General features: G+C 31.3%; 1 pseudogene; it reads left to right on the top strand.

Moving 5' to 3' along the window:
• The first annotated feature begins 2,808 nt into the window (after positions 1–2,808).
• Positions 2,809–21,950, top strand: LOC105126059 (uncharacterized; annotated as a pseudogene).
• Positions 21,951–22,374: the final 424 nt, after the last annotated feature.

The following is a 22,374-nucleotide window of genomic DNA, read 5'->3' as shown; positions in this document are numbered from 1 at the left end:
ATCTATCTGGATAAACAAACTCTCATTAAATTTATATATCTGCTTAATACCTCTTAAACAAGATATTAATAAACCTTTTTTTTGTACTCAATATATCAACATATAGTTATGGGGCTTTTCTTGGAAGAAAACAAAAAAAAATTTTCTAATGCTTAAGGTTAACTTCCTTGGGTTGAGATTATTATTTTTTTTTTGTTTTTTTGTTTTTTTTTAATATATATACATATAACTTAAAACACCATGCATTTTTAACCCATGTAATGGGCTTTCGGCTAATGACTCCCAGACCAATTGGTCTTAGGACATTAGGTGTTGAGACACCCCTACAAGCTTAGTAACTTGGGTTGTCGATACTAATACGTAGATAGTGCATTGTTTGATTTCCTTAAGCTTTTCTCCTCAACTCACGTGACAAGCGTTGGGCAAATAGCTCCTAAGTCAGTTGACTTTAGGGTATTAGGTGTTAAAACACCCTCGGGCTTAATTGTTTAGGTTAGAGACGCTATGAAAATAAACTTATTTAATCTAAAAAGAGCTATCAAGCAAATTGAGATGGAGAAAGAAGAGGAGATAGAAATCGAATTGAGTCTAAAGAAGATAAATCATCCTTTCCCTTTCTAAAATGAGACAACGACCAACACTCCAAGGGTAACTTCTCACTCAATGAATTCTAATTTTAAAACAATTCCACCCCTTCTTGTAAGTTCTTCTAGGTCAAAGAAAGAAGACAAAGAAAAAGAGATTTTAGAGGTTTTCAAGAAAGTGGAACTGAACATTTCTTTGCTTGATGTTATCAAGCAAATTCCCAAGTATGTCAAATTCTTGAAGGAGTTGTGTACTACCAAGAAAGCTTGCAAACTGAAAGGTCATGAAACGATAAGTATGAATAAAGTTGTATCTGCCGTTATTCAAAAGAATCTTTCTTTGAAACAAAAGGACCCATGTCCGTTTACTATCCCATGTGTTATTGGTAATGCTAGTTTTAAAAGAGCTTTATGTGATTTAGGTGCATCCATTAGTGTTATGCCTAAACATGTTTATGATTCTCTTAGTCTAGAGCCTTTAAATAAAACTAGTATTGTAATATAACTTGCGGATCATAGTTTTGTTTACCCATTTGGTGTGATAGAAAATGTCCTAGTCAAGATTGATAGTTTGGTTATTCCATGTGACTTTTATATTCTTGATATGGAACATGATTCTTGTGATTCGTCAACTAGCACTCCTATATTATTTGGGAGACCATTCTTGAGAAATGCCAACACAAAGATTGATTATGGTAAGGATACCTTGTTTATAGAGGTAGGAGATGAAAAAATTGAATTCAATTTTCATGATGCAATGAAATATCTTTAAAGCAATGTTTATTCTATCACATGTTATGACCAAATTGATAAGTGGGTGCAGCAAGTTTGTGATTTTGATTACGAAGATGGATTAAGCATAGCTTTGAGCTATAGCTATGATTTCACTAAGATAAAAGAGATGGAGAGGCACGTGTGTGTTCCCCAAAACATGCACGAATCAATATTGGCCTTATAAGCTTTACAAACTATTTTCCATTGTAATGCCTTTATTGATTTAGTACTCTCACATAAAAAGCTTTTGCCATCTATTTTACAAGCCCCCGGGTTAGAATTAAAACCTTTGCCTGATAATTTGAAGTATGTATTCATTGGCGACAACAATACACTTCCTATTATAATCGCAAAAAGTTTGACAAGTACGCAAGAGGAAAAACTTATGAAGTTGTTGTATGATCATAAAACGACCATTGAATGGACTTAGCTAACATCAAGGGCATTAGTACCTCAATGTCTATATATCACATACTATTGGAGGATAACGCAAAACCAATAAGGAAAATGTAAAGGAGGTTGAATCCGCTTATGATGGAGGTAATGAAAGCTGAAATTTTGAAACTGTTATATGCAATAGTCATTTACCCCATTGTTGACAGTAAATTGGTCACGCCAATCAATGTGGTGCCCAAAAAAAAATGGAATCATGTTGGTGAAAAACAAAAATGATGAGTTCATTCCTACTCGCATCTCGAGTGGATGGAGAATGTGTGTTGATTACAGAAAGCTCAATCTTTCTACACGCAAAGATCATTTCCCATTACCATTCATGGATCAAATGCTTGAACACGTGGCATGTAAGTCTTTTCATTGCTTTCTTAATGGATATAGTGGATACAATTAGATTGTTATTAATCCCGAGGATTAAGAAAAGACTACATTTACATGTCCATTTGGTACGTATGCATATAGGAGAATGCCTTTTGGTCTATGTAATGCTCCTCCAACTTTTTAAAGATGCATGATAAGTATTTTTAGTGACTATATTGAAAAAATAATCGAGGCTTTTATGGATGATTTCACGGTGTATGGTGATTCTTTTGATAAATGTCCAGAAAATTTATCTTTGATCCTGAAAAGGTGTATTGAAACTAACCTTGTCTTGAACTATGAAAAGTGTTATTTTATGGTATAATAAGAAATAGTTCTTGGGCATGTTGTGTCTTCACATGGATTAGAGGTTGATAAAGCTAAGATAGATGTTAATTCATCATTGTCTTACCCCTCATCCGTGAGGGAAGTTCGTTCTTTTCTAGGCCATGCAGATTTTTACCGACGCTTTATCAAAGATTTCTTGAAGATTACAGCACCCTTTTGCAGACCATTGGCCAAAGAAATGGATTTTGTGTTTGATCAAGCATGTAAAAATGCCCATGATGAGCTTAAGAGACGTGTCACATCTTCCCCTATCATCCAACCACCAAATTGGGATGAATCTTTTGAGATAATGTGTGATGCAAGTGACTATGCGATAGGAGTTGTGCTTGGGCAAAGAATTGGGAAGAATTTGCATGTTATCGCCTATGCTTCTCGCATATTGGATGAAGCACAATGCAATTACCATATAACTGCAAAGGAACCTTTTGCAGTAGTGTTTGCTCTTGAAAAATTCAAGTCATTTCTACTTGGTATAAAAGTCATTGTTTTTACTAACCATGTAGCTCTTAGGTATCTTTTGAAGAAGAAGGTATCCAAACCAAGATTGATTAGGTGGATCTTGCTTTTACAAGAATTCGATCTTGAGATCAAAGATAAAAAAAAGGTGTCGAAAACCATGTGGCTAATCACTTGAGTCGACTGAGGACCGAGGATATACCAGCCAAAATAATAAGAGAAACATTCCCTGATGAATAGTTGTATGTGTTATATTCCTCTGTAAGACCATGGTATGCTGATTTGGTGAACTATTTAATCACCAAAGAATTCCCTCCAGGTTTGCCTACATCCCAAAAGGACAAGTTACGAGCTGATGCTAAATATTATTTTTGGGATACTCCTTACTTGTGGAAATTTTGTGTGGATCAAGTAGTAAGGAGATGTGTACCATAGGATGAATTTTATTCCATTCTCACCTTTTGTCATTCTCATTCTTATGGTGGGCATTTTGGATAAAAAAGAACAGCCCACAAGGTACTTGAAAGTGCATTCTATTAGCCTTCTATTTTTAAAGATGCATATCACTTCTGCAAATCATGTGAAAAATGCCAAAGAACATATAATATCACTCATAAGAATCAAATGCCTTTAACGAATATTCTTGTAATTGAAATTTTTTATATTTAGGGTATTGACTTTATGGGTTTATTTCCTTCTTTTTTTGGAAATCTTTATATTCTTCTTGCTGTTGATTATGTGTCTAAATGGATTGAGGTGAAAGCCACATGAACTAACGATGCTAAGGTTGTTTTAGATTTTGTCAGGACTCACATATTTAATAGGTTTGGCATCCCTAAAGCTATCATTAGTGATCGTGGCACTCATTTTTGTAATCATTCCATGGAAGCATTGCTAATATCATGTGACTCATCGAACTTCCACAGCATATCATCCTCAAATGAATGGCTAAGCTGAAATTTCAATTCGAGAAATCAAGTCCATTTCGGAGAAAACAGTGCAACCTAACCGGCGAGATTGGAGTCTACATCTTGGAGATACACTTTGGGCTTATCGAACTGCTTATAAATCACATATAGGAATGCCTTATAGAATGATTTATAGGAAAGCATGTCATCTACCGGTAGAGCTTGAACACAAAGCTTTTTGGGCCATTAAACAATGCAACATGGATTATGATGCTGCTGGGATTGCAAGAAAACTGCAACTGCAAGAGTTGGAAGAAATTCAAAATGATGCTTATGAGAATGCAAGGATTTACAAAGAAAAGACTAAGAATCTTCATGACTGAATGCTTACAAGAAAAGAGTTTCATGTTGGAGATAAAGTCCTTTTTTTATCATTCGCGTTTGAAACTTTTTCCTGGAAAATTGTGCTCTCATTGGATTGGACCATCTGTTGTTTTTAATATTTTTCTTTATGGCGCAATTGAAATTACAAGTTTAGAAACCAATAAAGTACTCAAGGTCAATGGGCATCATTTGAAACCTTTCTATAAAGGTTGGACGGCAGAACTCACTGCTTCTGTAGAGTTAGCTGAACCAATATATGAAGAATAAGCATGCTGAACCAATATATGAAGAATGAGCATGCCATATATCAAACCAATGACATAAAACAAAAGCGCTTACTAGGAGGTAACCCAGCACAAAAAAAAATCAGATTTTTTTTCTTTTTCCTTATCTTTTATTTTTTTGCATTTTAATTTATTTTTTGTCATTCTCTTATGTTCGTTTGCTTTTATTTCAAAATTGAGGACAATGTTGTGTTTTAAGTGTGGGGGTATTGGGAGAATTTTGGTGTTCTTATTTTAGTTTTCTTTGTTGTTCTTTAAAAAAAAAATTATGTTTGATCTTTTTAACTCCCATTGGTTTTTGAGAATATAAGTATTAAAAATGAAAATTAATTGAGATATATGAAGATATAAATCAAATGAAGGAGTATGCATGTAAATTTTAAGGTTTAATTGGTTTAGGGATTGACTTTGAGAATATGCCATGTTGACTTTATAGTGTTATACCAATACAAGCTTTTGAGCCTTCAACATTATATTCTTTGAGTGTACATTCTTTCAATGATATGCATCTCTAAAACTTGCTCCATATCTTATTGAGATTATATTCCATTACAAATATACATGAAGATGATAAAGGTATTAGGAATTTTAATCACTTGAACCAAAAAGCCAACCTAAAACATATTATCCTTAGTGAGCCCCTTTTGAGCTTGTTTATCTTTTCTTTACTCTATCCATATATAAGACTTAACTTTATATATGTTTTCCTTTTTCCCTGGCTAAGGATTAGTAGATCATATACTTGTGATATTTCATGGAAATATGGTTGGAAATTATGTGAAAATAAGAAGTGATGTTTGATGAAAAGATGAGCAAAATTGCGAAAAATAAAAAGGAAAAGAAAAAAAATGTTCATTTATGTTCTTAAAATTTTATGTTGAAAAAGCTTGAAATCAAAAGAAGTTAAGCACTGGTGATTAAAGATAAAAAATTTATATGCTTTGATGGAATATCTTGTTTGAAATATCATTTTTTTTAGAATACTCTACTTTTTTTGATTTAAACCTTTTCTTTTGCTCTTTTACCTCACCTTAACCTTAGCTCCATTACAATCGGAAAATAAGACCTTTTGATTCATGTATTGTTTGTAATATGTTAGTAATGGAGATGAGATTGAAAAGCAAGCTTATGGTAGAACATACTCTTTGATTGAATTTGAGAGATTTAAACACATAAACCCTAAATACATGAGTGTTAGAGTGTATATCAATAAGAGGACCTATCACTTTGGCATGACATAGATTTCATTTAAATCCCGATTAATCGAGTTTTGAAGTTTGCATGTAAACAAATTCATGAAAATTTATTTATTTATAATCTTTTTTTATTATATTCTTATTTATAATGCTTGTAGTCTTAGACATTGATGGGAGATTAAGAGATTAATGTTATTTTCAATTTAATTTTATTTATCCTTTCTCGAAGACGAGCAAGAGCTAAGTGTGGGGGTATTTGATGTAACCATATTATTCGATAGTTTCACCCACATCTACCTAATGTTTTGTCCATGTTTTATATGTAAAATGCCTTGATATATATATATTATGTTTTGAAGGCATTTTTGGATGAAAGATGCAAAAAGGAGTAAATTGGAGGTAATAGGCAGATTTGATGTTTAGTCGATATTCAGAGCTTGAGTTCTAGAGATCGAAATGAAGTGATTCCAATGGCACTAAAAAGTTAACATCCATACCTTTCTGGCAATTTAATGCAAGAAAAATAAAAAGGGAAAGATCATGGAAATCACATCCTTCAAAGTCAAATCTCGCATTTTGCCACTATTGACCTTTGTCCATTCAAAATTCAATATCTAGAGCTATAGAAGTCCAATTATGCAAAATCAATTTTGTTGGATTCCTGACTCAAATTTCTATAAACGCTCTAAATTTCAGCTAAAAAAGATGTCATATAAGGGAGATATGATTTTTCAAATATGACAATTAAATTTTACCAACAAACAGGTTTCGTGAAGAAACAAGTCCAAATCACATTTCAAAACTTCTAAACCGATATCCAAGTTTTTATTTTAGCAATTTAGCTTCTCTAAGTCAAAGCTTGAAGATTTCATGCAAGGCTAATTCTCCTTTGTTGCAAAATAGTTATTGAAGTATTTAAATGTAAACTGTCAAATTAAGGGAGGACTATTTTGTAAAATAGGAACTAGGGTTTCTTAGCATATAAAAAGAAAGAGAGAAGGGAGAGAGGGCAGAAAAGGGGCTAGTAGCTAGAAATGAAGAAACACAAATTCTCTCCTCTACAAACCCAAAAAACCATGCTCTCTTCATTCTTTAGGAGTAGTTGTTTAATAGTTATGCAAGACTAAGCTCTTTTCTTGATTGCAAGAACACAACAAACCTTCAGATTTCAAGAACTGTGAGATTTATTCTTCCTTTTATTTTTAGGTTCTATTATGAATGAGTATGATTGTTTTTCTATGCATATTTTCTATGATTGTTGTTGATAATTGCTAGAGTGGAACTCTAAGTTATTATTGTGAACAATTTATTGCTAAGTTTGATATCAAAAACCAGAGTTGTGATGTATGAACTTGTAAAGCAACTAAGTTTAATAATTGTGGTGGAACTACATTATTAAACTTAGGGAGAATACTCAAATATCTAGTTCTTAGGGCTGCCATTGAACTTAATCATTAATGCAGACATTGTGATTGTTTATTGGTTAGGGTTAGTTATACGAAGGATCTATTAATTAACCAATGTTAAGAAAAGATAAAATTCAGAATATAAATTATAGTTTCGTTTCAAGGATTGGTTCTAAATTCTGTTGGTAGATGTGTGCTTGCGGGCAATGTTTGTTTTCTTGATAAATTTCGGTTTAAATTGATTTTGTTTGCTAATTTAATTTCTTCCATAGTTTAGATCATCACAAATTAAAAAACCCCCATTACATAACATATAACATAAAAATCTGAACAAAATCTTCCTCGTGCGATCGACCCTTCGTTTGCTTTATACTATCTTGTGTGCTGTGTTTTAAGCTAGGGTAATTAATTTGTGCGACCAAGACATCGCAACACCATCCTTAATGAATTGTATTTTTTTCTTCACGGTTTATAGATACCAATCCTAAAAAATGACATTGTGCATTACAAGTCCATATGGCACATCAATGACAGACTTTCAGTCATTTTGCACGATGTTTATTTGCAAAAGTGCTTTTACCTATTCTAGACATGTGTGAAATGAAGGAATTAGAGGACTCACCTGATAATCGGACCTTTGCTTTAATCAACCAGCGAATATCTTCAGGAATTTCATGATTCATTAACAACCTCAATCTTGCACATCTAGCACGGTAAATTTTTGTAATCGCATTCTGAGGCAGAGCGGGAAAATACTTTTTCAATTTTTCAAGATTAGTGTCCATTTTCAAATGAGAATTGGAAGAGAGATTCAAAGAATTGCACAAATATATACACGAATATCAATTATTATGGGAAACTAAAGAACCGACTTAAGTCACGGAATATTGTTATCCGTCATTTGACCGAGGTGAGAGAAACTAGCGAAAATCACTCAAAAAGAAACACAAAAACAATGTGAGAAAAAAAAATCAATCTTTATATACTAGATCACCCAATTCAATAGAGTCATTTTCAACTGCAAAATTGTCAAAGTAAACTTTCAAACGATGTCCATATACCTTGAAATTATTACCATTCTTTAGATTCTCGATATCACAGGCCCCATATGGATATACATGTTTCACAATAAAAAAGACTGCTCCATCTTGATCTTAGTTTTCCAGGAAATAATTGCAGGCGAGAATTATAAAGTAAAACTTTTTGACCAACATTGAATGTTTTTCTCAATATTTTCTTGTCATGAAACTCTTTGATTCTTGCTTTATGAATTCTTAAATTTTCATATGCATCATTTCTTATTTTCTCAAACTCATTTATTTGTAATTTTTGCACTTGACTAGCATCATCAAAATTTGAATTGAAAGCTTTAATAGCCCAATAAACTTTATGTTCAAGTTCCATAAGCAAGTGACAAGGTTTTTCATAAACTAGTTTATAAGGTGACATACCTAATGATGTTTTATAAGTAGTTCAATAAGCCTAAAATGTTTCATTAAGTATTAAAGACCAATCTTTCCAATTAGAGTTCACTATTTTCTCCAAAATATGTTTGATCTTCCTATTAGCAAGCTCTACTTGTTCACTTATTTAAGGGTGATAAGGGATGACAACTTTGTGTGTGATTCCATATTTCTTCATTAAAGACTCAAATGACTTGTTGCAGAAATGTGTTCCACCATCACTTACTATGGCTTAAGGGATTCCAAATCGACTCAAAATATTTTCTTTCAAAAACTTTATCACTGTTTTGTGATCATTGTTTCGACTTGGAATTGCCTCTATCCATTTTGAAATATAATCTACTATGACTAATATATACAAAAAACCAAATGATGGAGGAAATGGACCTATAAAATCTATACCCCAACAGTCAAAGATCTTAATGACAAAAATAGGATTTCAAAGCATCATGTGACGTTTTGAAATAAATCCTAACTTTTGACAATTTTCACAAGACTTGTAGAATGCATGTGAGTCCTTGAACATGGTGGGCCAGTAAAATCAACTTTGTAAGATTTTTTCAATTGTCTTTCTTGATGAGAAATGGCCTTCACATGCCTCATTGTCGGGAATGCATCTTCAAAATATTTGATCAAGATAATATTTGAATAAATATGGGTCATCCCAATAAAAGTTCTTCACTTCGTTCAAGAACTTTCTTTTATCTCAGGTACTCCAATGAGTTGGCAGTTGTCCTGAAACAAGAAAATTGACAATATTAGCAAACCAAGGCATTGTAGAGATAGAAAGTAAAGATTCATCTAGAAAGTAGTCATCGATTGGTGTGATGTCAGTTTTCAAATCTGTTGTCAATCTTGACAAATGATCTGCGAAAACATTTTCGGTGCCTTTCTTATCTTTGATTGTGCCAATCTAGTCTTATAATCTTTCTTAGAAAAAAAAATATTTCAATGCAGCATGATCACTAAAAACAATAACAAGTGAGCCAACAAGATAAGACCTGAATTTTTCACATGCAAATACTACTACAAATAATTCTTTTTTAGTGGTGGTGTAATTCATTTGAGCACTATTTAAAGTTTTACTTGCATAGTAAATCACATAAGGTTTCTTATTTCTTTTTTGTCTCAAAACAACACCTACGAAATAATCACTAGTGTCACACATTATTTCAAAAGGTAATGACCAATCAGGAGGTTGAATGACAGGAGTACAAGTAAGCAAGTTTTTAAGTTTAACAAAGGCTTCTTCATAATGTTCAGTCCATTAAAAAATATTATCCTTTGTTAGAAGGTTACTTAAGGGCTTAGATATTACACTAAAATCTTTGATGAACCTTTGATAAAAACCAACATGTCCTAAGAATGATCTAACATCTTTAATAGATTTTGGTGTTGGCAAGTTAACAATTAACTCGATTTGAGATTTGTCAACCTCAATTCCTTTTGATGAAACAATATGACCAAGTACAATGGTTTTTGTTACCATAAAGTGATATTTTTTCCAATTCAGTACAAGATTCTTCTCTTCACACATGCTCAAAACCTTTTTTAAGTTAGTCAAATAATCATCAAATGAATTGCCAAAAATAGAAAAATCATCCATAAAAATCTCAAGAAAATATTCAACTGTATCACTAGATATACTAAGCATGCATATTTGAAATGTGGGTGGTGCATCACATAATCCAAAAGGCATCCTTCGATATGAAAAAGTACCAAATGAACATTTGAAAGTAGTCTTCTCTTGATCTTCCAATGCAATTTTAATTTGGTTGTAACCTAAATAGCCATCTAGAAAATAAAAAAATTCATGACCTGCAACTCTTTCTAGAATTTGATCCATGAAAGGTAAAGAAAAATGATCTTTTCTAGTCATTAAATTAATTTTCCTATAGTCAATGCACATGTGCCAACCAGCAACAATCCTAGTGGGAATTAACTCATTGTTCTCATTTGTTATCACAGTAACTCCAGACTTCTTAGCTACAACTTGGATAGGACTTACCCATTTGTTGTTAGAAATAGGATAAATCATTTCATTATCTAGAAGCTTAATGACTTTATTTTTCACTACTTCTTTCATATTAGGATTGAGCCTTTGTTGTATTTCCCTAGAGGGTTTAGCATTTTCCTCCAAATAAATTCTATATGTATAAATCAAAGGACTAATTCCTTTTATGTCAGCTATGGTCCATCCTAATGTATTTTTGTGCATTTTCAGAGTTTGTGATAACTTACCTTCTTGATATGCATTAAGTTTGGAAGAGATTATTACCGAAAAAGTTTTATTTTCTCCTAAAAATGAGTATTTGAGATTGAATGGCAATGACTTCAAATCAAGTTTGGGTAGTTAAACACTTGAAGGTATGGACTTAATTGATTGTGGTGGTAATTCCTTAATTTTTGGTCTTCAATTACTTACCTTTGATTCTTCCTGAAAATAAATCATTTACAAATCATCAAATTCATCAATCTCAATTTCACTAAAAATGGTTTGAAATTGATCATGAATTAATTTTTTAGTAAAGTCCACTTCCGTAAATCATTGTTATCTCCAGGTTGCTTACAAATATTGAAAATATTCATCTCCAATATCATGTTTCCAAATGATAACTTTATCAGTCCATTCCTACAATCAATCAATGCATTAGAAGTTGTAAGAAATGGAAATGAATTACATGCTTCAACAGGTTGTGTATCCAAGACAATAAAATCCACAGGATAAATGAATTTATCAAACTTGTACTAACACATCTTCAATTATTCCTCTAGACACTTTTACAGATCTATCGACAAGTAAAAAAGTTACAGAAATTGGTTTTAACTCACCTAGATTGATACTTTGAAAAACTGAATATGGAAGTAAATTCACACTGACTCCAAAATCAAGTAAGGCTCTTTTAATTTTATGTTCTCCAATAAAGCAAGAAATTATAGGACAACCAGGGTCTTTATATTTCAAAGCATTATTATTCTGAAGAATGACACTTATTTGTTCAGCTAAAAAGGCTTTCTTTTTCACATTCAGTTTTCTTTTCATAGTGCATAGATCTTTCAAAAAGTTAGCATAGAAAGGAACTTGTTTAATAGCATCTAGCAAAGGTATATTGATCCTTATATGTTTGAAAGTTTTAAAGATTTCAAAGTTGTGATTGAATTTTCTTTGTTTGGTCATGGCATGAGGAAATAGAAGTGCTAGTGGAAAATCAGTCTTTTCTTTGCAATTTTCAGATTCAACTTCTTCTTTACCGTTAGAGATTGACTCATCATCTTTCTCACAAGGTTCAAGAGTGGGTTTTTCAATAACCTTACCACTGCAAAGAGTAGTGATTGATTTGACTTGATCTATGTGTTGGCTTCCGGAACTACTTGCATTTGCATTGTATTGCCCTTGGGATTTTATTGTGGTTGAAATGAAAACTTACCTTTCTCTTGGAAAATAAGAGCAGATGTCAATTTTACAAGAGTATCTTTAAAATCTGTCATGTTTTGAGCAAGTTGAGTATTGATTGTCTTTTGCTTTTTAATGAATGCATGCAATATTTCCTCAAGATTTCTTCTAGGAGGTGGAGCATAAGGAGGTGCATATCCATGAGAATTTTGGAAATTATGGTGTGCTTGAAACAGTGGTTGTGAAGTTTGTACATTGTTATTATCACTCTTCTAACTGAAATTTGGGTGATTTCTCCAATGAGTTTTGTATGTTTACGAGTATGAATTGTGGTTGTAATTAGCCCTTTGGAAACTGTTTAAAACATGGACTTGTTCATGGGGATATTCTTTAAAAGAAGACAAGGTTGAATATTTATTGGTTGAGTGTTCATTTGTTTCTTATATTTGACACACAATGTTTTCAATAGATTTTAATTGACCACTATTTTTCAATTCTAGTGCCTCGACTTTTCTAGCTAAAGATGCAAACTTAGCTTGGAGGTCATGATCATCCTTCAGGTTATACATACCTCCACTAGATATATGAGGTTGAGTTTTACTTGGTGCCTCATAAGTACCTGCGGTGTCCCAATTTTGAGCATTTTCAGCTAACAAGTCTAAGTACTCCATTACTTCATCAGGGTCTTTATCTTTAAAAGTTTCATTACACATCAATTGAATTATTTTTTTATCTCTAGGTGTTAACCCTTCATAAAAATATGAAACCAATCTCTATGTTTCAAAACCATGATGAGGGCAAGTATTAAGCAAGTCTCGATACCTATCCCAACATTGGTAAAAATTTTCTCCTGGTTTTTGAGTGAAAGTGGTGATTTATCTTTTGAAAGAGTCTATTCTATGAGACGGGAAAAACTTTTTTAAAAACTATTGTTGCATTTCATCCTAAGCACGAATGGATCCTGGTCTCAAATTTTATAGCCATGTTTTTGCTTTATCTTTTAATAAAAAAGGAAAAACCTTTAATCTGATGGTATTCATGCTACAATTTGAGTCATTATACGTGTTGCAAACCTCCTCAAATTTCCTTAAATGTAAGTATGAATTTTCTAAATCTAAGCCATGAAAAGAAAGTAAAAGTTGAATAATGCCTGACATAAAATTAAAATGAGATGCATCAAGAGGAAAAACTATACATGATGGTGCACTTGTTCTTATGGGATTCATATAGTCTCTAAGTGTTCTAACACAATTATTCTCATTATTCTTATTATAAAGTGATTGATTATCTTCTTCGGCCATATTTTCTGAAAATAATAAGGATACCCTGCAAAGTCTACCATTTAATGTACGTGACCACACTCTCATGCACGTGTAGGAATAGACGAAAAGGAAGAAAAAAATAAAAGAAGAAGAAGCAATAGAAAAGAAACAAAGTTATACATAAGAAAAGAGAAAAGAGAAAATAAAATAAATATTATAATTTATACAAGAACTTACCTCCCCAACAACGATGCCAAAAACTTGACACAACTAAAAGATTGATGTCTTCTCCCAAGTGCAAGAGTGTCGAAGTAATAAATAACCCAGCAAGATCGAGGTCGAACCACATGGAGGTTATTTGTATAAATTATAAACAATAACAATAGTAATAACAACAACAACAACAACAATGCTAGTAGTAGTAATATTAGTAGTAGTAATAAAGAAGAAGAGGAAGAAAGAGTTGATGAGAACTTTGAGATAGAAGATCAATAAAAGGGTTAAACAATGATAACAATAAATGTTAAGGTTAGAGGATCCACTAATGGTATGTCAAACAAATATAGTATAAACTCTTATTATTCAATTGGAAACCACACACAAAGGAGGTTCCAATCAGATTATAAATTGTTAACATGATTACATTAGCTATCTTATTCGATTAATGCTAATACTTGTAAATATTTTCAGGCATTCATGATTATAACTTATGTTGACAACAAATCAAGTTCCTTTCATAGCTTAAGTACCGGTTATACTATACAGTATGAGCTATGAGAGTGTCAAGTATTTGTTCTACCAAATGTTATACAACATAAATCTAGATTAGGTATTTAATAAGTAAAGTATTAAAGAGTAAACAAGATAACAAATACAAAACATGTTAGTATCAAACATTAAAGTCCATATTATGTTAGTATCAAACATTAAAGTCCATATTAAGTTTACACTATACTTATTCTTACACCATTAATGTAACATTTTCACCTTAACATAATAAACTTAGATAAACATAATGAAAGAAAGAAAAATAAATAAACAAAATAAGAACATAAATAAGATAAAAGTTAACTAAGTAAAGAAAAGGAATTGAAAGACATAAACTTGATATTAATGAAAGCAAAACTTAAGCATTACAAAAATACAAAGAGAAAAAGCAAGGCATGATCTTGATCTGGAAACCAAGATGCCAAAATGCATGGCAAATGTCTCCTTTTATAGTCCAAAATTTGAAATTATTGATTTGATGATTAATTGATGAGTGGGTGGTCAACTTTTGACTTGGTGACAATTCTTATCTTCTCTTTTCTGCCCAAAACATTATTGATAACGTTATAATTATAACCACTTGAAAACATGAAAGTTGTATGAAATTGTCTCAGCTTTCCAGCAAAAAAAATAGAAGTCATTTGGGCTTTTAAAACTCCAGATATGGGCCAAACATTAAACAGTGCTCAGGCTGTAGGACAAATTCAGACTTCTTTGTTGTTGCTACAATTTGGACTTGAAAATAGCCTTTTTAAATCTTAGGCTTCATATGAAAGTTGTACGCCTATGTCTTACCTTTCCATCCATATAAAGTAGACCTAAATTCAAGATCTACAGTTCTAGATATGACCCAATTTACGAACAGTGTTCTGGTTTGGACTGCACCAATATCTCTTTTCTAAGTTTGGCAAATTTGAATTTTTTTGCTCTTGACACATGTATAACAAGCTTATTAGCATTTTTGTTCACAAATAGCAATGTTAAAGAAAAAGAAGACTCCATTTGTTATAGACTGTAATAATTCAATTTTAAGTTTTCCTAACATTACCTTTTTCTATTTAAAATTCAAAACATAAGAATTAAAAAAAAGGATTGGTAGCTTTTTAAATTATATAAGATCAAATGAAATGATTATTAAACTTTTTGCATAAAAATTAAGTTTAAGGATTGAATTAGACTTTTAATTTGTTAATCATAGGCTCAATTAAAGGTTTAATTAAATTTAAGAATTAATTTGAATCAAATTTAAAAAATTAATCAAATGTAAGAACTTAATTAAACCATTTATAAGATAAATTAATTTTTTTAGGCATTTAATTAGTGAAAAATTAAGTTTTCAAACTTAATTTAGGTTTAATTGAGACAATTAAAATTTTAGAGGACTAGATTTAATTTTTTCAAACTCAATTAGATGGTTAATTATGGGCTAAATTGAAAAAAATTCATAATCAGGGACCTCTTTGTGAAAGGTGTGTGAATTTGGAAACCCAATTCAATTAAAAATAGGGGTGAAATTGAAGAATTTAGAAGTTTAAAGATCAATTAGGGATGAAATTAAAAAGATACAAGACCAAGGAATAATATGAAAAAGGCATATTGAATTAATTATTAGAATCAAAATTCAATTGACTTAATTTACTAAATTAAAAAATTAGGGGTTGAAATTAAATAGGGGTTAATGATCTAATTTAGGTTAAAAAACCTAAAAATAGCATTGTTTCATTTAAATAAAATAGCATTGTTTGGTTTATAAAAGTATGATTATGATGATGATGATGATGATGCTAGACAACATATTGTGTGGCACTATTTCGTAATCCCCTATCTTTATATCAGAAAAGTTATGCGTGAAGTCACTTTTAAAGGCTATTTAATAGTCCATTTCTTCTTTGAAAAATGCAAATAACACATCATCTATATTCTCTAACATCGTATTATGTCCATATCCCTTTTTTCACTAGTTTTAAGCCCTACAACCACTGCAATAAACAACTCAAACCTCTAACCTGACCAGATTTGACAATGCTAGTTTTATAGTGCCAGGTTGCTAGTTTGTGGCCAATGATTTAGATAATTTCCAAGCAAATCAATGGCAATAAACCATACCTAAGAAACATCATATGTATTTATTTCACCTGTAAATAGGGATGGATTTTGTATAGAGATAAGAATGAAAAAATGAAGCAAAAACACCCCACTACACTAATTTTCTCTAAAAGAAGAGAAGAGAAAAACTTCTCCAGCATCAGCAAACACACCACAACGGCCACTTGAAAGGTACCTTTTCTTTTCCACTTTCATTTTTTACCCCTTATTTTTCCTACATTTCCACCACTCTTTTTATTTTCCCCTTTCCATAGAAGCATTGCCATCAACCCAAATACATCACTTTGAGCAATCACTAGCTTCTCAATGCCTAGGTTAACATCACTCCAACCATCCACCATCACTGTAACTAACCATGATAGTTTTCTAATGCAACTTCTACATCTTTTTTTCCTCTTCTAATGCAGTCTCTCTAACTTCCAATAGCCACCACATATTTTTTTACCAATGCTAGTAGGTCTCCCAGTAGGCTACAACACCACGTTTGAATCTCCATCAGTTGGCCAACACCCCCATCCAGCCCAAGTAATTCTTCTCTTCTCTTTTGGTTAGTTAATCAAAACATAAATATGTAAACACATTAAATAATTCATTTTCTATAAAGTAACTTGATCACTAGGCTAGGCTAGTGACCAAGTTTTATAGGTTAGACTTAAGCATAGCTCATATGGTTAACCTAAGTCTATCCCACATCATATATATATATATATATATAAGGCATGTGTGGGTTGGGCCTAAGCCCAACCCGTACATATGGGCTTAAGCCTCGGGCCCAATAGGTCATCCCATATGGCAAGGCCAAGCCCAACTCATATTTAAATGTGTTTTTGGCATGCCTCATGTATTTTTTAAGAAATAAGGTCTTGATTGAATCCTTAGAGCATGTTTATCAAACATGTCCTTAAAACATTTTTAATGTCTCTAATTTTAGGCGAAGAGTGTATTTGATAAAAATACCTTAAGCCTTTTCCTTTAGTTTTAATTTGTCCTTATTTTAGGCTTTAGCCAAAAAAGCCTTTAAGAATTTCAAAACTAAAAAAAAAAACTAGGGACCATTTTGAGATTTTTATAGGCCCTTTGTGTTTTTTTTTTCAATAATTTTTGTTTAATATCATACTGTAGACATACACTATAAGATATGGATTTGGTATTAAAAAAGCCTGATTTTTCTCCAAAATTTAAAAAACAAAATTCAAAAAAAAATCTTTTATCTCAAAAAACACAAAAATATATTTTTTTTCAAGAATTTCATATAATATCAGACTATAAACTCATAATGTAAGATATGGGCCCAGTATTAAAAATTCTTAGTTTTCTCTAAAATCTAAAAAAATCCAAAAAAAATATAAATTTTTTTCCTCATTTTAAAAACACAAAAACTATATTTTTTTTATGCATACGACCAAATTCTAAAGGTTCTTCGTACATATTTTCTTGTAAAATAAATATTATAATCAGTTTATAATTATTTATTATGATTTGGCTAAAATATCAAAAATCTCATAATAATTATTTTGTTTAATTAATATTTAGGGTATTAGAATTTAGTTGTAGACTATTATTTGAGGGTATACAATTACACTGTAAAGTGTACCCTCATGTATTAAAGATACAAAATAAAAAATAAACAGGATGCTAAAATTTAGACTTTAGATCAGTTAGGATTTAACCTAATAAGGTATAAATTTTCTTATGAAGAGAGGTTTATCTTGAATCTCAAATAAGACTAGTAGATAGAAACATGATTTAGAATAAGAATAAATCAACAATGTAATTTATCTTAGGTCAAGTGCACTAGAGGTGATATGTCTTCTCTTCGCACAACTAGTCCTTTTATCCAGACTCTTGAAGATCATAAATTATCTAGTAATCATAATATTAGGTAGTGATTCTGTTGAATCATTACAAACTCAAAACTTTTCTTATTTTCAGGAGATAGATCCATCATTTGACATCGTGCATGTCACTATATATATAAACCTTGTTAAACTCTTTATCGATGATTAAGTTCAAAAATTTTACTTTCTTACAAAAACTTTAACTAATTTAATTTGGATTTTTTTTGTTACTAATATGAATAGACTAAACTTACTAAATCCAAAACATCAAGATAAAGAAATAGCGATACATAATGCAATTTCAAATAAAAAAAAGTTATAATTTTGATTTTTTAAGAATTGGGAGCACATTTTCATAAATAAAAACATATGATTTTTTAAGATATGATAATTTTTGGTAAGGGGAAGGATCAAGATGCTTTTATGAAAAAAAAAAAAAAGAGATGTATTTAAAAGTCTTAAAACTTCCGAGATTTCAAACCTTTAAAGACATGTCTAGGTCTATATGGTTTCATGATAAAGTTTTATTCTCAAATGAGTAAGAAAAAGTGGTGTGTGTTGGGGTTTGTTCATATGAAGAAATTCTTAAAATTCAAAATTTCATCATTTTGCTAAGGAGAAATAATGAAAAGAAAAAAACATCAAGTCCTGTAAAAAATCAATCTTAATGTTGCCAACAAAATAAATAAAACCTTTAAGTCATATATTATAAGAAAATCATTACGTTAGAAATAAAAGAAGTTGACGTCAAATAATTTTATATGAAACTATAAAAGTTTTTCCAGAATTTTACTCAAAATAAAATCACAAGTGGATATTCATCCAGGTATGAGAATCAAATAAAAAAATTGCCGGCAAGCCTACTCTGGACTAAGACAGCCGAAGAAGGCCCAAAGGACATGCACTACTCTTGAGTCCTTGTTTCTCCCCTTGTACAAATCAAGAAGCCCATTTTTTACCAGGAATCCAATTTCGAGCAAGGAAGGTACTAATTTTTTACTGTAAAGAAAAGATGTTTCTTTCTTGAATATTTTGGATTCCAATCAAGAAAAATTTACTAAATTTTTATAAATTTACAATGTTGATATGAAAATTATATATTTAAGATTGTTAAGAAAAAACGGTTTAGCTTATATTGACAAGAAAATTTATTTAAAAATATTCTCTAGTATTTATTATCTAAAAAAAAAATCATATTAAAAAATTATGTGAAAAATATTTATTAATATTGTTATTAAACCATGCATAATTAATGCAAAATCAAGATAAAGAAATAGCGATATGTAATGCAAATAAAAGAAGAGTTATAATTTTGACTGATATCTTAAGATCTGGACCACATTTTCAATCATAAAAACATATGGTTTCTTAAGATATGATAATTTTTGGTAAGGGGAAGGTTCAAGATGCTTTTATAAAAAAGAAGAAGATGTATTTAAAAGTCTTAAAACTTCAGAGATTTCAAACCTTTAAACACTTGTCTAGGTCTGTATGGTTCCATGATAAATTTTTATTCTCAAATGAGTAAGCAAAAGTAGTGTGTTGGAGTTTGTTCTTATGAAGAAATTGTTAAAATTCAAAATTTCATCATTTTGGTAAGGAGAAATAATGAAAATAAAAAAACATCAAGTGCTGTCAAAAATCAATCTTAATGTTGCCAACAAAATAAATAAAACTTTAAGTCATATATTATAAGAAAATCATTACGTTAGAAATAAAAGAAGTTGACGTCAAATAATTTTATATGAAACTATAGAAGTTTTTCCAGAATTTTACTCAAAAGTGGTATTCATCCAGGTATGAGAATCAAATAAAAAAAGTGCTGGCAAGCCTACTCTGTACTAAGACAGCCGAAGAAGGCCCAAAGGACATGCACTACTCTTGGGTCCTTGTACCTTCAATTCTCCCCTTGTACAAATCAAGAAGCCCACTTTTTTACCAGGAATCCAATTTCGAGTAAGGAAGGTACTAATTTTTTACTGTAAAGAAAAGCTGTTTCTTTCTGGAATATTTTGGATTCCAATCAAGAAAAATTTACTAAATTTTTATAAATTTACAATGTTGATATGAACATTATATATTTAAGATTTTTAAGAAAAAACGGTTTAGTTTATATTGACAAGGAAATTTATTTAAAAATATTCTTTAGTATTTATTATCTGAAAAAAATAAAAAAATCATATTAAAAAATTATGTGAAAAATATTTATTAATATTGTTATTAAACCGAGCATAACTTATTAGGTGTTTTAGATATGTGTTAGGATATTGTTCATGCTGTGTCATGGGCTGAATTAAAAATGAATTATATCATTAAAAAAACTGTGAGTATTGTTATTTTTTCATGCATGTGATAGGATATTTGAAATAAGGATAAAAATTTTGATTAGCATCTCAGATAAAACTAACCAACATTACGTGCATTAATAAATATATATATAAAAATAATTTTTAAAGATATAACTTAATTGGTTAAATTTTAAATTTATTTTTTAAAAATTACTAATTTAAGTTTTATAAATATTCGGATTATTAAAAATTTATATAATTATTAATTTTAAAATCTATAAAATTAGCTGACACGTATATAAATTATCCAAACATCTAAATTACTAAACAAATACAAAAATAATTAATGTTGTTCTACAACTGGAATGTCAGAGGACTTAATGTTAGTCTTCAGCAAATACCACTAGGAGTTGTTGTCGGAAATGAGTGGTGGTGGTAAGAGGCCTCTTGCCTCTCCTACTAGTCCTATGAAATAGCATGAGTTTGTATGCCTCATAAAGAAGAATCGTATGGATGTTTGCGGACTTCTTAAAACCAAATGGCTTTCTTCCAAGGTGGCCACTATGCACAAATTTCACCTTTCCAACTGGCAATTCCTTACAAATGCTGGGTTTGCTAGTAATGAAAGAACTGTTGGTTTTTGGAATACATTAACAGTTTCTGTTGATCTCCTTGGCTGTTCAACCCAAGGTCTTCATGTCTCCATCTGCAGTCTTGTGCATCAGATCAAGTTCAATGTCACTTTTTTCTATGGTTTTAATTCCATTGCTGCCAGGAGATCTCTGTGGGATGAATTGCGGAGCTGCTAGTCACACAGTCCATGGTTAATTCTAGGTGATTTCAATTCAGTTATTTCTTAAGCAGACAAGCACAATGGGGAGCCAGTCTCTATATATGAAGTTTCGCATTTCAGAAGTTGCTGTGCTGACCTTGGGTTGAATGATCTTAACTACTCTGGCTGTCACTTCACCTGGACTAATGGGAAAAATCTGGAGCAAAATTGACAGGGTGTTGGTCATTTTGACCAACTCTGTAGCCTTTTTAGATCATTCCCCTGTTGTTGTTCGATTTGTATTCCATAGCATAAAAGGGAGAAACAACTTCAAATTTTTCAATATATGGGCCTCTCATTATAACTTTGGGGCTTATCTCTGATCATTGGTGCTCTGATGATCTTGGCTCTCCTATGTTCACTCTGTGCAAGAAGTTAAAAAAGTTGAAGCAACCCCTCAAAAAGCTCAATCAGCTGCACTTCAGCCATATCTCGGAGAGGGTTGCTAGAGTTGAGAAGAATTTAGAAGATCACCAAACAGCTCTTCATGTTGACAAGGACAACCCGTTGCTTCTGGAAGAGGAGAAGCATCTCAGATTGCAGCTGATTCATCTCAAGTCGGTGGAAAAGATGTTTTTTGCACAAAAACTTAAATGCACCTTCTTCAAAGAAAGTGACAGAGGCTCCTCTTTCTTTCATGCTCTTATGAGCCAGAAGCACAGGCGGAATCAAATCTCTGCTATTCAGTGTAGTAGTGGTTCCCTCTCTACTTCGGTGGATGAAGTTGGGGAAGAATTTGTCCGTTTTTATAAAGATCTGCTTGGCACTCCTAAGGAGACTCTTCCATTGAATGTGGCAGTCATTTATAAATTCTCACAAGCTGCTGCTAGGTCCAGTTTCTCATGAAGATATCAAACAGGCTTTATTTAGTATTGATAATGACAAAGCTCCTGACCCTGATGGGTACACTTCCTTTTTCTTCAAAAAATCATAGGATATTATCGGGGCAGATTTTTGCACTACTGTTCATGATTTCTTTTCCTTAGGAAAGCTCTTGAAGCAGATAAACCACTCTATTATTGCCCTTATCTGCCCATGTTGTCCCTGCTGGTGATTTTCAACCTTTTTCATGTTGCAATATGGTCAACAAAGTGATCTCTAAAATTCTTGCTGGGAGATTAGCTCAAGCCAAGAATGCTTTCCTGAGTGGTCGCCAGATGACAGATAATATCAACCTTGTTCAAGAGCTCTTCTGGCAGTATGGCAGTAAAAGAGCCTCTCCTAGGTGCCGTATGAAAATTGACTTCAAGAAAGCATTTGATACGGTTCA

The sequence above is a fragment of the Populus euphratica genome, unplaced genomic scaffold, assembly GCF_000495115.2.
Source record: "Populus euphratica unplaced genomic scaffold, PopEup_1.0 scaffold44.1, whole genome shotgun sequence".
NCBI lineage: Eukaryota > Viridiplantae > Streptophyta > Magnoliopsida > Malpighiales > Salicaceae > Populus > Populus euphratica.
This window is presented reverse-complemented; position numbering and strand designations above follow the sequence as displayed.